General features: G+C 40.1%; 1 long non-coding RNA gene across 1 annotated transcript; it reads left to right on the top strand.

Annotated features, from left to right (window-relative positions):
• The first annotated feature begins 833 nt into the window (after window positions 1–833).
• On the top strand, window positions 834–10,004 carry LOC127032288 (uncharacterized). Its single transcript, XR_007768743.1, has 4 exons — window positions 834–950; window positions 2,151–2,228; window positions 8,715–8,804; window positions 9,893–10,004. It is a non-coding gene; the product is annotated as an uncharacterized LOC127032288 (long non-coding RNA).
• Window positions 10,005–12,529: the final 2,525 nt, after the last annotated feature.

The raw sequence follows: 12,529 nt of genomic DNA, 5'->3' as shown, positions 1-12,529 counted from the left end.
ACCTTAAACATAAGCATGCCGTATAATTTCAGCATGTGAAGAAACTCCCTTAAATTACTTTTGACATATGAAAGTACAATATTTACTCAATTCAGTTCAAATTTTCTTTGAGGGCAACTGGCTATTTCAAACATCTACACCTAGGTGCTATCAAAGCTTGATTATTGGTTTTGAAACTCAGCATACATCAGTAATTATCTACTTAATTTGAATGACATCTATACGTAGATAGTCCAACTTTTGCTAGTTTGGGGGGACTAGTATGCTATTTCTAATGTGTTGTATACTACTGTTAAAACGTATTAAAATACATTTATAGAAAAGTGTTATTTACATATTGGCTTAAGTATCTGAAACTAATTCTGTCGGATAAATATTTAAAACACAGTAGTCCTGATGCTCCAACACACATGCATATCTGCCATTGATTTCTGTGCAGGTTAGGCCGTGCACGTGTTTGAAGTGTAGAAGTACAATAATGGGGTTTCTAGGTTATTTTGGTATAAATGAGAATCCTTTACTGAATCTTTTTTTTTCTCTTTTAGTTAAGCTACTACAGTGGCAAAACTTTAACGGGAAAAAACAATACAGCTTAAATGGAAAGTGAAATAGCTGTTTTCCCTGTCAAATGCTGGCAGTGAATTGTATACTCAATCACTGTTGGATATGATGTAAAGGAGTATTTTTTTCATGGTAAAATGTGCAGCTCACATAGTCAGGAATGAACATATTCATATCCAGTTCATGAATGCTATCTTTTTAATTTATTTCAGCCATAGCCAGATGTGTTTTGCACACTGCTTCACTTGAAATATTTCTCTTTTGTAGGTCAGGTACTCGGCACAGAGCCTGTTTGACTATATGAAGAAAATCCAAAATGATCTAGGTGCCATGAATAACTTTTGTGAGACATTGCTACAGGTCTTTGAGGATAACCTGCTGAATGACAGGTAATCTTTCTCTCATAAAGGAGTTAGTTGCACTGTGTCAATGTGCACTGAGCAGATCTTACAGACTCTGAACAGTTGTCTAAAGTTGTACCATGTAAATGTTTTAAGATATTGGGGAAGAAAGAAAATACCTTCAAACCCCCCCCCCCCCCGAAAAGATGGAATTATGGTATGGTATCGAATATAAAGAAGGAAGCATTTACCTTAGTGCGATACTGAACTTATTGTAATAAGCTATAATAATTTCATGTAATGCAATATTCCGGGGAGCTGATATTCACCTTGATCGATCGGTCCATCAGCCCTCACAGAGAGAGCGCTGATCACAACACGTCAGTCATTTGTTTTTAGCCAGTCCTTCAGCTACTTGCTGGCCAGGCTGTCAGTGTCACCAGACATCTGATCAGCATAGTGCACCGCAGCCCAGAACCCCTGAGTGAAACACCAGCCTCAGCCTCCCAAGTAGCTGGGATTACAGGTGCGTGTTACCATGCCCAATGGAGCTGATATTGATGTGATAAAATAAATAAATGTGCAATTTGTAGTGCAATCCACCATGTATTTATTTAGGAAGGCTTTCTTTAGGAATATGCAGATTGTAATTCTGTAACATAAAAACAGGTCAGTTGAAAGACCAGATTTTTTACATAGCAAGATTTATTCACCTAAACCCCACTTACCAAACATGTTTGCAAGTTAATTTATTTTCCTGGGGAATTTTTTCTGTTCATGACATTTAGCAGAATTTTCAGTCTTACTTTTGGAGTTAACTCAGCAGTGGTAGCTGGGAATACATGGGTAGCTGTTTTGGCTGTCATACCACGTGCTCTAGTCCAGTCAATAACTAGGCTAAATGAAAAGTTGTTGCATCTTTTAATAAACTCAGTGAAGTACGTTGTTCAGATTCATAAAAATTATCCTACAGGTTTTAGTTGGGTTTGCAGGCCCCTACAGGCTTACACCCACACTAGCTGTTGACCAGCCTGTTCCCTTTGGCTGCGACAGAATGCAACCGTCTCAGCCAACTGGAATGATTTAGCCAACTCACAGAAGTTACCTAGCAACCTTCCCCTAGGGTGGAGTGGAATTCTAATAGATGTATGGAGATGGGAGGTCCCCCCCGCTTCCTATAAAAATAAGTGTAAAAATGAAATCTGTGGCAAGAAGTGTCTTTAGAGTGTGTACTTTTTTTTACATTAGGGTATCTGTGCCCTTGCTAAAGATGCTAGATCAGATGCTGGCCAATGGCTGCTTTGATATTTTCACCGCTGAAGAGAAGTAAGTGCTAATTATTCTGCTTTGAAATTGCTGTTTTATATCAGAGGACACTGAAGGGGATAGCTGCTGCTGTAGCTAATTTACGTTTGTGTTGTGTTACTAGTGAGAATGTTGTTACCAGTTGAATGTCAGTGTCCTTAAAACCAAAATCTGATCATCTCTACCTTGTCAGTGGTCCTTTCTCAGAAGATCTTTTCTTCTGTTAAAAAATGCATCACAAATGCTGATAATTATAATTGCTGGGGGACGTTTGGTTTCACAATATGCGATATGCTTTTTTAAATCTTGCAACAAACTAATGTAATCTATATAGTGGCAGTGCCAGTGAACAGCTGCCTTAGACTGAGGTGCATGCTACACTGTATATTAGGCAATTTAATAATTTTGTTTAATTTCCCCTGAAGTTACAATAATCCATTGAGCAGCTATCAAGAAAGGTCAAACCCAAAGGTCAAATACTGGGGCTAAGACCCTTGGCAGTATCCCTTTAACCCATTTTAGCTCTCTATCACTGTTCTATGACCAGCAAATGAACTAGATTCAATCTGCATATTTTCATCTGGAGAAGGTGTGGCAGTGACAGAGTCATACAATTGCTGAGAATTGTTGTATAGCCATAACTAGCTGTACATATTCATGGGAATAAATATATATTCACCATGCTGTGTACATTTCACTGGCAGTGTTTCCCAGTGTGACATGCTGACGCAAAATGCCTCTGCTGGCCTATCATTTTTAAGAATACACTCTTCTGTGAGTTGCAGGGCAGGGCCCAAAGTTTCCAATCAAGTTAAATATTCTGGAAGGACTGAATATTCTTGGGATTGAATAAATGTGAATAAGCATTGCATTTGAAGTCTGACAAACAGTATGTCAGCACATCTGCAGATACCTGGCAGAGCTGTACAGCACTCAATGCGCTATATGCAATTTTATACTGGATTTGGCATCTATTTTAAAAAGTTTTTCTTTATTTTAATGTTAAAATCACTCACAGTGGATGCACTTTAAAAGTTTCTACTGGTCTGAAAGTTTTAAGTAATTATTCGAATATTTCCAATTATATGTATAGGGTACATTTCTTAAACTGGTAACATATTTCTAAATGGTAGAAATTGGAATATTAAAAGTTAATAAACCATCCCCACCCTCAGCCAAAAGAAAACCATCTATTAATCTGATGAATTCCTCTCCCTTCCTTATTTAGAGGATTAAGACTCCAAGAAGTTCACTTAGAAATCTTGCAGTGCAGATCTAATTTATCTGTGAAGATCTTAAAGGGTGCTATAGAAGATCCTAAGCTAGCTAGAAAGAGTTCCAGAGTGCTGTCCTATGTTTGCAGTAATTATAGTTTGTTCTGGGAAAATCTTCCTGGGATAGTTAAAAGATAGTTAAATACTGCGCTGGCTCACCGATGCCTGCTGCACTGCAGTGTAGGAAGTCACTGCTTTTTGTGTGAAAGAATGTGGGAGTGTGTGACTGCTGGAGCGGATTGCTTGAGCAGAACCACTTGTATGCCAAAGCAACGTGCCAAAAAGGATGCGAAAATACAATGCAGAATGAGTCGGAATGAATTGCAGACACACTGCCCTATATAACATGTAGCATACAATTTCAGAGCTAGAATGTAGATAAAAAGTGCTGGGGCTTAGGTGGTGGGGAGACAGAGTGAATGCTTTGTCTCATTTTTAATGTCAATATGTGTCTTCCACAAAAAATCAGCTGCTAAGAATTATAGTGCTGGTTGAATTTTTTTTTTAACATGAAAAATGTCCTGTTATACAATACATTACATCTGATCTATAGAATATGCAACTCTTGCTAAAAAGCCTGGAACATCAGCCTGTCAAATTATTTGTTGGGTTTTTTTTCTTAATTTGGGCAACTACGTCTTGGCAAGATCCCCTTGGATTTAGAATGCTCCAACACCTATGGTTATGATGCCAATGACTGCTTAGCCTTCAGCTGACTATTGTTAAATTCGTTATTAAGAGTATTTGCAAATGCAAATTTCTATTCTGTTACAGTAAAAAAGAGGTTTGTATACAGTATACTAGAATTCCTTTTTTTCCCCAACAGTAGTTGCAAAAAACTAGTTGTCCAGAGCGGGTAAATAATATCCAAACTGTTGTTGAATTCTGTAGTTAAGTTATAGCTATTGGATTAATGGTTTGATACCCCCACCGGATGTCATTCTTGCATCACAGGAACACAGCTTGGAATGCATGTTCTTGCCTGTTCACAAGATGCCCCCCTAAAGCTGGGTCTGGAAAAGACAGTGGAAAGCATTCTCATAGCTCTGTCTAACTGACTTTTAGTGCTCGTGAAATGTGCTGGGCTGACAATGCTAGGATTGTTTAGTATATACTGGACAAATGCATCACTTGGCAGTTTCCTCAGAACTGTCCTGTCAGTATACTTCAACCCTGACTAGATTGGTAACCTATAAGGTTGAGAGTGGAGCTGAATCTTCATAATCCATTCAGTCTTTTGCACCTCTGCTGAGGTTGCCAACAAGGAGGCCAATTACCTCCTTGGACACATGCTTAATAGGAAATGGTATAATCCAACTCTTTCCCTAGTGACCAAACTGCTGGCAGTAACAACTTTCATTCGCTGTTGCCATTGGCCAGATTTGAATCTGTGCTATTGAAGTGAAAAGTCTGTTTGCCATTTCTCATTCACCATCTAGTTTCCTTTTCCCCCCTCTAATAGCTGCAGTACTTTTCCATTGAAGTGTAATGGTTCCTCTGTGCAGGCACACACTGTTCCATAAAACTCTGAATTTTAACCTAATAAAAATTGTGCATTTGTATGGAATTCATATTCACTCATATGGCCTCTTCACCGTTTCTCTTCATTTTAATGAATAATATAATTCTGCCTGGACTGTTAGTTGGTCAGGAATGGTGGCAGAGGCCAAGGCTAGCACATTTGAACAGTGGTTTTAAAGTTCATTATAGTCTAGGCCCTGTGTGGCAGGGTTTTCAGAATGCTTGCTGAAGGCTGGTCCTGCAAGATGCTTAGTGGGAGATGGGAGTATTTGGCATCTTGCAGGACTGGGCTGTAATACAACAGGCCCAGATTGTGAATCTCTTGCCCTCAGGAGTAGTTCCATTGAAGAAGTATCTAATTCCTGGAGTTAAAAATACTTAGACGTATTCTAGCATATAGTACCTACTAAGTTTGAACAGAATAGTCTCTAAATCATCATTCTATTGGTATAGTGTGCACCTGGCAACATCACATAAGTAGTATCTGTACAGTAACTTCTCACTTAGTCATGCAATGCTCCCTTAGAGTGTTTGGCAGCCGCCTGATTTGTTCACTGCTTGGAGAAAAAGCAGCCCATTGGAGCTAGCTGGTGGGGGCTTGGAACCAGGGTGGACCAGCAGCCTCCCTCCATCAGCTCCCCGCTCCCCTAAGTTCTCTGTGCGGCAGCCGCCCAGCAGGCTATCAATTGCTGGGCAGTTCAGCTGTCCCTCCCCACACTGCCATGTGCTGCTCCTGCCCTCTGCCTTGGAGCTGCTTCTGGAAGCCTCCTGCTTGCTGTGCAAGGGGGGAAAGGGGTGCTAATGTCAGGGTTTCCCCCACTACTGCCCCCTACTTATCCCATCTCCATAGAGCAGGGGGGTCACACGACAGGGCTCAGGATGGAGGGAGCTTGCTGGCAGCAGCAGCTGTCTCAATTTGCTGATCTACTTAAAAAGGCAATGTACTTCGAGTAGGGTCAGTGTACTTAAAGGGGCAGTGCATCTCTCTCTCTCTGTCTGCCATGCTGTTTCCTCTCCCCCCATTTGTGCTGCCTTGTAGAGTGTGAGGCTACATTAACAACATGTTAACCCTTGAGGCTCAGCCGAGTGCTAGTTCATCATTTACCCAGTAAGGCATTCCCTGGGAAATAGCCCACCCTCTTCCACTCTCTGACTTCACCATCTCAATCAAGCTTCACAGTCATCATTGCTGTGCACGGTATTAAATTGTCTGTTTAAAACATATACTGTGTGTGTTTGCGCGTGTGGGTGTGTTTGCGCATATGCGTATATATTATTTTGTCTAGTGAAAAAAATTCCCTGGAACCTAGCTCTCCCCCTATTTACATTAATTCTTATGGGGAAATTGGATTCACTTAATATCGTTTTGCTTAAAGTCACATTTTTCAGGAACATAATTACAACATTAAGCAAGGAATTACTGTATATGTTCAGCTATTAGGGCCTCTCATTTCTAAAACCATCGATATAATAGTTTGCAGAAGGTTTTATAAAGTGCCATAAGACGGCATGTGTCATTAGTGATGTGGCTCTTAGATTGTAATACTAGAGGCGATTCTTTAAGTAGTGGTAATTCCATTCCCTAATAGAGCCTAAGCTGAAAAGGGCACAGCATGGCTCTCCTCTGATTTCAAGACCACCCCAAGTAATGTCATGACTGATCTAATTGAAATGCAGCTCACCTTAAAACAAAAATTCTTTTTGCAGGAACACGTGTGCCCAATTTACATAATGTAAAGACTTCAGAATGATCTCTTTTCCCCAGATACTGATTCTGTTTCTGCTGGAACCATGCCCACACAGAAGAAGGAATTTTCTCAATTTCCTTTAAAGAGGCCAAGCTATTTGAGTCATCTGAGATCACACATAGGTTAGGTTTAGTTATTACAAATGTGAAATTGGCAGATGACAGAAAGGAAAGTGGGTCTGTTTTAAACACCAAATGCTGCACATGTACTAAATTTTTTCCAGATGCTCTGTTCCAATTGGCCTCTTTGTTGCTGTGCTTTTCAGCAATGTCTATATTGTTGAATCAGTTTAAAATCTCACCTAATTCACCATATTGCTGTTATCCTGTGCTGAAAGGCAGGCACGCACTGCAGATACTGTAATTAAACTCCTGTAACCTTCAGCCAGTCTGGAAAATAGCCTTGTGTAATTTGCCAGCCCAGGAAAGGATACCCAGCCGTTATTATTTAACACCACACACAGTTCACCCCACGCATACAGCCATACACATGTAGCTGGGGATTAATACACACACACCCCTACCAACCTACCTGCCTAAACGTACACCTTTGGACATTGATACACATGAACTCTCAAATTCATGCATGCATGTACACCATCCCCCTCAAATGTGTCTCACATGCACACTTCTCACCAACTCGCTGTCTTTGCAGGGTTGGAGCAGAGCTGATGTGACTTGTGGCTGTGGTGGTGATACAGAACTTACCACTGCATGCCTCTGAGTTAGAGATCTTAGCCACTTCACCATAATTTTTTCTGAAACTACCTTTTAAAATAATGTAAAGCACACTGATGCCTATTGTATGGAAATCATAACTTATCATTCCTATCACCTTTGTATTGTTGCAAAATAGATAAATTATATTGTACACCTTAATCTTATTTTTAGATTCACAGTTTAAATGAACATAACAGAGATAAATGTCTGGATTTTGCTTTATGCTTTTCATACGTAGTACAGTGGAGGTTTCCTAAATGCACAATCTAGGAATAAAATAAAAGTATTTCTCTACCAATGTTGTTTGTTACTAAACAAATATGTTTAGTACATGCTACATTTATGACAATAGCAAATTACTCTGCTGTTTGTTTTTTTATCAGATGCCTAAGAGTATTGAGGAGAAGATTAAACAAGTTATGCTGCAAATCTAAGGATATATTCTAAGAGCCCATGAAATATGAACAAACAGAATATTAAACAACACTGTTTGTGTAAGCATCTGGGAAAGAACTGTGAGAACCACATTTCCCATATGGTGTGTGGAAAAAACACACTTGCTAAATATATTTCAAGATGGCATCAAACTGTACTGCATTTAGCAGTAAAGCTTTGGAGAACTGCAGTCCCAGGAATCACTAAGAGATCATGACAGTACAATAGTTTAAAGTGCATTGATCATCACTTGATGCAAAAAAAGTTTTCAATTAATTTTAAAACAGCAGGGGATGATTAAGGGCTAGGTAACATAGCAATGCATAACATAAATAGATTTTTATGTGGATATAGAATGTTTTCTCTCTTCCTTTGCCATTTCTGATCCAACACAGGTTGGTAATAGTAACAAGACATGGCATCTAATTGTTTAGTGGCATATGTGGAATGAATTTGGTTATAGTTCACTCCCCCAGTGGACAGGTAACTGCAGCACAAAACAATTAGCATTTATTTCTCCCTTGTCAATATAGAGGTCAGTGACTGAGTAAGCACTGAGGCTGAAGTAAATTCCCACCATTAGACAGGAGGCCCTTCGAGAAAGGGATGAATCAGATTGGCAGAGCATTGTAGGGGAAGCTTCCTATACGGCTGTCTGTTCTGTATTTGTTCTATGAATAATACTATTAATCTGGCACCCTCCATGACAACTATATTCATTTAGAAATAGATTTTAACAGAATGTCAACCTAAAAGAGTTCTGTTTGCTTTTTAAAATTAATAACTAAAATAAACTTTTAAAAATTTCAGCCATCCGTTTTCTTTGAAGTTACTTACTCTTTGCAAAGAAGAAATCAAGAAATCCAAAGACATTCAAAAACTTCGCTCCAGCATTGCAGTGTGAGTTTGTATAAAAATCTTCCTTTTTTAATTCAGAGAATGGAGATTCAACTTCTGAACTTAGAGCGGTCGGGTGATTGGAGAATTGTTCTCCTTTGTCTATTTGGCATGAAATATATCTGAAAAAACACATGTGAATGAATGGAACTGAAAGTTCCCATGATTTTTATAAGTGTGTTTTAAGAAAATCACACACAAAGAATCAGTAAAGATTTGATTCCAGGTGTCACCAACCCAAATGATTAAACTGCTGGTGCCCTAAAGGGTGGGGTAAATCATTAGCTTTTTACTTCTGGAGAGCTTGATTCCAATGCTGGCTAGATAACAAACATAATTAAATAAATTACTCTAGATCCTATTTGTGAGCTAGAACACAAAACCAATTGGGATGTTTCTGCTCCAGAGAGAACCACAGCTGGAGTAGCAGGGAGAAGTCAGGACTGAGGTGCTTCAGAAGTGTTGTAGATGGTGGGTGAGATCATAGGGCTGGAAACAGTGATGTTTGTCTGGATTGATGTTCTTTGGCAGAAGTTGGTATGACACTGTCAGTTGTACCTCTATTGAAAGCAGAGGATACAGTTAAGGATATTCTTGACTCAATGTGTTAATGCTCTTAGTCTACCACTAGTTCACTTTTTCTACTCCAGTATTTGAAAGTGTTCTAGAAAGCTTAAAATGAGCAATAAGCCATATATCCAAACTATCCTTTACTCCTAGGCAAATCATGCATTAGCTTACACTGTGTCCTTATTTACCTGTGTGAGAGCTTGTTTCGCTTTGTTGTGATTTTTACACACATTCTTTGGTGGTGCCTGTCAGTAGTTTTAAAACCATATTTGTACTTGGCATAGCTGTGTGGCACCCCAGACATTGTTTACTAACCCTTAATGATTTTTACTATACTTTCCCTCAGTTTGCTTTCCCACGGTGGCTGGAAAATAAAGTGATACTTTCTGAGGGAAGCAAAACTTTTATTTTATTTATACATATTTATACATCTTTATTATTAACCTCAACAATAAAATGTACCTTTGTGACTGACTAGTGAAAGGAAACCACTCAAGCTCTATACATTGCTATTTTTCTAGGTTTTGTGGCATGATTCAGTTTCAAGGTGACATGAGAAAGAAAGTTTTATTTCAGCTGTTCCTTCTTCTTTGCCATCCATTTCCTGTGGTAAGTATTGGAGGTGTTGCCATAAGGCTTTTGGGGAAAAGAATATAATCTTTTTACCAAGAAATAATAATGTTAAATACTACTTGAAGTGAAAAGGGATTGAAAGTACATTTGACATATACACATTTTTTTCACAGATATTTAAAAACCATATATTTTTGAGTAGGTTTTTCTCTGGATGTTAACTCATCCGAAATTTTAGTGTCTGCCAGTTCTTTACCTTATTGATTTGCTTGTATGTTGTATCCGTATCCTTTCCCCTTTGTCTGAGTCTTTACCCCAAAGCATTTATGATCTAGAAATTGCTGCTGTTCTGTTTGTACAGCACAGTAAGGCTCCAATCTCCACTTGGGTGCCACCATAATAAATTCTTCCTTGAGTTACTGGCCCTACTGTTGCTCTGTGTGAGGGAGTGTGTGCATCTCTCTGTGTGCTTTTTGTTAGCAGGGCTTTGGATCTGCACCAGCACCCTATGCCGCCTTGTGCTACGGGAACAGCATAGCTGAAGTCGACGTACCTTATTTCGACTCGGCTCCTCCATCGACTCCGCTTCCGCCTCTTGCCCTGGTGGAGTTCCGGAGTAGATGGGAGCGCGTTTGGGGATCGAGATGCGATATATCGATCCCCAATAGATCGATCGCTACCCACTGATCGGGCAAGTAGTCTGGACGTACTCATAAATTGCCACGGAGGAGCAAGATCCCAGTCCTTATGTACAGAGTCAATAAACATATGGAATTGTGGCATATCCCATCAAATTGACATCTAAGTGGTTTACCTGCTGGACTCGCTGAATTCCATCAGGACCACAAGTGAAGGTTGAATGACTCCGTTTTTCAGGAGATTTGACTCATCTTATGTTCTCTGGTGATAGATCTTTGTGATGCTGTCCAGCATGAAGTGCGATTGCTTCTACTCAATGGGAGAGAACAGTCACAACGACATCCTCTTTCCCTCAGCCTCTCTTTCTGCTGTTTCCTTATCCTCAACCGCCGCTACTCCTCAAAGTTCTGAACAAGCTGATACGAGAGAGCAGCGATCATTTTCATAGTGCTGTCATGGCCCATGTCGGTATGGTTCCCAGACCTGATATGCCTACCTCTGTGTCCATGTCTTTTCCTTCTTCTGACAGCGGACCTTCTGACTCAGGAATTGAGTTCCATAATCCACTCCAGCCTCTCATCACTGCATTTCAAGGTGTGAATCCTCTCAGTGGCTCTTGGATATAAAACAAGATTGTTCTCTTGATGTCCAGACAGTACTGACAAGTAGTAGAAAGCCTACCACAAGGAAAACTTACCTACAGAAATGTAAGTGTTTCCAAGGCTGGTGCGTCCAGTAATCCATATCTCCTTCTAAGTGTCTTATGCTGAACATACTCAATTACCAGCTGAATCTGAGTACTCTGGGTTTGTTACTGAGTTCTGTTAAGGTTCACCCAGCCACTATGACAGCTTTTCACCCCCGACTTGAAGGCTTCTCAGGTTTTCACACATCCTACAACCACAAGATTCCTTAATGGTCTGTCTAACCTGATTCCTCCTGTAAAGGAGCCTACATCCACCATGTTAGAACCTTAATTTAATTTTTAATGCCTTCTCTTAGGAAACCCTCCACTTAAGCCCATGAGGACCTGTTTGTTTGTTCATCTGTCCTTCAAAACCTCATTCCTCATAGCTGTCATCTTGGCCAGGAGGATAGGAGACCTTCGAAGTGCTTATGGCTGATCCAGCACATAGTGTACTACCACAATAAGGTGACATTATGCCCTCATTCTTGTTTCCTACTTGAAGTCTCATTGTGTTTCTATATCAGTCAGGGCATTCAGTTACCAGTGATTTATCCCAAGTCTCACTCTTTGAAAAAGGAAGCCAGTCTTCATACTCTGGATGTGATAAATGCTCTTGCCTTCTACCTAGATAGGACCAAACCCTTCCAGGTTTCTCCCAAACTCTTGGTTACAGTCACTGAGAGAATGAAGGGGACAGCCAGTCTCCTCCACCCAAAAATAGTCAAAATGGATTTTAGGTTGCATTTTGGCACATTATGAGGATTCAGGGTGCATACTCCCTCCTCCAGATAATTGCCCATTCCACTAGGCTTAATCCACTAATATAGCCCTACCTAAAAACATACCCTGCGAGGACATTTGTATAAGGCCTCCAGGTGGGTGTTTGTACACACATTTTCCCAACACTATTCTACAGCATATGCTTCCAGAGAGGATGCATCCTTTAGCAAAGCTGTTATTCAGTCTGTACCATACCTGCTCCTCAGCCCTCTCCTCTGTAACTGAGGCACTGCTCGGGAATCTCCTTACTAGCACCCATAGGGACAATAACTCGAAGGAGGAGAGGTTATTCAATTGGTACAATAACTATGATTCTTGGAGATTTTTTGTCTCTGTGGTGCTCCACTACCTTCCCTCCTCCTCTGCTTTGGAATCCTGCTAGGCTTTGAGGTTGGGAAGGAACTGTAGTGGTGGTATGTCTGCCCATCGCCTGTATGACCTCATACTGGAGCACAAGAGGCACAGGGCACAGACACAG

The sequence above is a fragment of the Gopherus flavomarginatus genome, chromosome 12, assembly GCF_025201925.1.
Source record: "Gopherus flavomarginatus isolate rGopFla2 chromosome 12, rGopFla2.mat.asm, whole genome shotgun sequence".
Taxonomy (NCBI): Eukaryota; Metazoa; Chordata; order Testudines; family Testudinidae; genus Gopherus; species Gopherus flavomarginatus.
The sequence above is the reverse complement of the archived record's forward strand: the minus strand, read 5'-3'. Positions and strand labels throughout refer to the sequence as shown.